General features: G+C 41.3%; 1 protein-coding gene across 1 annotated transcript in view; it reads right to left on the reverse strand.

The window, feature by feature from the left end:
* Window positions 1-2,500, reverse strand: part of LOC308304598 (teneurin-2-like) — a gene marked incomplete at both ends in the record, with an annotated part of 147,239 nt that overhangs the window by 136,451 nt on the left and 8,288 nt on the right. The window lies entirely within an intron of this gene.

The following is a 2,500-nucleotide window of genomic DNA, read 5'->3' on the forward strand; positions in this document are numbered from 1 at the left end:
TGTAAGTGTATAGAGGGTATATGCACATACTAAAGTGACAATTTAAGGACTTTTTAATACAACTAAAATGACAAATCAAACATTGGCCAAATTGTCAAATATTAGAGGCTGAAATTGTGAAAACAGACGATCTACATGCTCACAACGCCTCGTGGTTGCGAGGCGTTGTGAGAATGTAGATCGGCTATTTTCACAATAGAACCGTGTTATACAAAATGTAATGCCTCAATTCTTAGTGCTCGTCAGTGTGTGTGTGTGTGTGTGTGTGTGGGGGGGGGGGGGGTCCCCAGTTAAAATATGATTATTTTGGGGGGTCGCAGCCTGAAAAGGTTGAGAATCACTGCTTTAATGAGTGAAAAAGCAGAATAATTATCCTAATTAATGAATTATTGCAGGTCTCGGGTCTAAGTAAGGCGAGTATAGGCAAGGCCGACGTCTCTCAGTCTCTCTCTCTGCGCCATTGTTGGTGCAGAGAAAAACGCCATCTTTTGTGAATGACCCATTATATCTCATTCTATAGCCTGGTTTCAATAAGGTTTACAGCATACATGGGCAACTGGCGGCCCGGGGGCCACATGCGGCCCCCACCTTCACTTAATGCGGCCCTCAGGTTAATATTGGCAAACTAGTATATTATTGATTTCAGCTGTTACAATTCCAAACATGGAAAAAATCTCTATATTAGTGGCTAAAAGACTAGTACTAAAATGTTATTGTGTCTTTTTATGTCCAATGTATTTGTATTTAAGTTCATAAAGTTAACATAAGAACATATATAATAAATATATAATATAATATATAATAAAGTTAACATAAGAACATAGAAATGTATTTGAAATTTTAAAACAAAAGAAGAAAAAATAAATGATACTTTTCGGGATTCCAATTCAAAAATAGCAAAAATAGCAGATCTACAAGCTCAAAACGTGTCGCCCTGCGACACGTTTTGAGCTTGTAGATCTGCTATTTTTGCATGTATGTAGTATGTATATGCATTGTGGCCCTCTGGAGTGAGTGTGAACATGTAGTGGCCCTCTCCATCATCAAAGTTGCCCACCCCTGGTCTACAGGGTTTCTCTCCCAGATCAATTCAGAATGCCAGGACTGAATAGGTCAGCGCCGAGACAAAACGTCAGAGAAATATACCACGACGGCATAGTGTAGTCGTGTATACGTGACATCACCCATCACACGCCCCAAACCTTTACTGGAGAGCGTGCACAATAGGGTCGAACCATAGTTATTATATTGTTATTTACAGCAGTGGTCCTCAAACTTTTTAGTGTCAAGTACCCGCAAAGGGATACTTATTTGCCCGCGGACCCCCATTTGAAAACATATGCCAGGGACCTCCATATAAGAGAAGATTTAACATGCATTAGGGGCTAAGGACCCCCATTTAAATCAACGTTAATTTAACCCTAGCGGGTCCATTTGGTTCCATTTGTACACTCTGGTTCCCATTTGTACACTCTCAGAGTTACAGACCCATAAGGGTCCATTTGGTTCCTAACCATCATTTAGCTGGGGACCCCCTGGAACTCCCTTAAGGATGCCTGGGAGTCCCTGCCCGGACCCCACCCCACTTTGAGAACCAATGATCTAGTCTACAGTATATGAACATGCAAGATATTAACATCATAAAGGCAAACCATATGGACACTGCCCTCTCGCCCTGTATATATATGTACAGCTAAAGCCAGCCAGTCACAAACATTGCTTCACAACCCGAGTGTCCAATAGTTTGTTATCAAGCTCGGCTCTTTCAACGACTCTTTATCTGCGTGTCGCAGGTTCTCTGCCGCAGGCGAGTGGCTGCTCAGATGCTCACCTCTCATAGGAAATGAATTACCAGACAATGTGTGAACTACTCTTTAATGCAACAAGCGACTTATAAGGCCTTCCGCATGAAACAAGGGTCTGCTACAAACCCGTAACAAATGTATCGAGGACCTGGTATCAATAAGCTTTGGGCTTATCAAGCTTGTTTTTGAGCATATACCGGTAGCAGCCCATGATGTCATGTTTAAACAATCAAGACAAGAGAAATTATTACAGTACCATTCATAATATAAAACCATTTAACACTTATTGTGTCGTCAGTGATTTTACAAGCAAAGCTTAGCACATTCTTCAGGTCAGATGAAAGTAAGTGATTGACGCATGTTGCTTGGTGAACTTTGAAAGAAGAGTGCGTCATGCGAGAAGAAAACACGCGTTTGACTTGCAATCCGAAACCAGAGTAACGATGACTTGTCAGCTGTTTTCGAAGAACGCTTAGTTTTCACCGCGCTGTGAGCTTGTACTGTAGATCTGCCATTTTTCAATAGCTAAAGTATAAAATAATTCCAGGCCCCTCCACCTTAGTCTCGTGTAGCCAGACAACTATTCCACAATCTCCAAATGCTATATAGAGTCTGGAACAACTGCTCCTGAACAGCGAGTAATGGCAGCTGGCATTTCTGTTCAAGAAAATACATTTTAAAATGTCATTTCTGAT

This window comes from Nannobrachium achirus, assembly GCF_963921795.1.
Source record: "Nannobrachium achirus genome assembly, chromosome: 19".
Lineage (NCBI taxonomy): Eukaryota > Metazoa > Chordata > Actinopteri > Myctophiformes > Myctophidae > Nannobrachium > Nannobrachium achirus.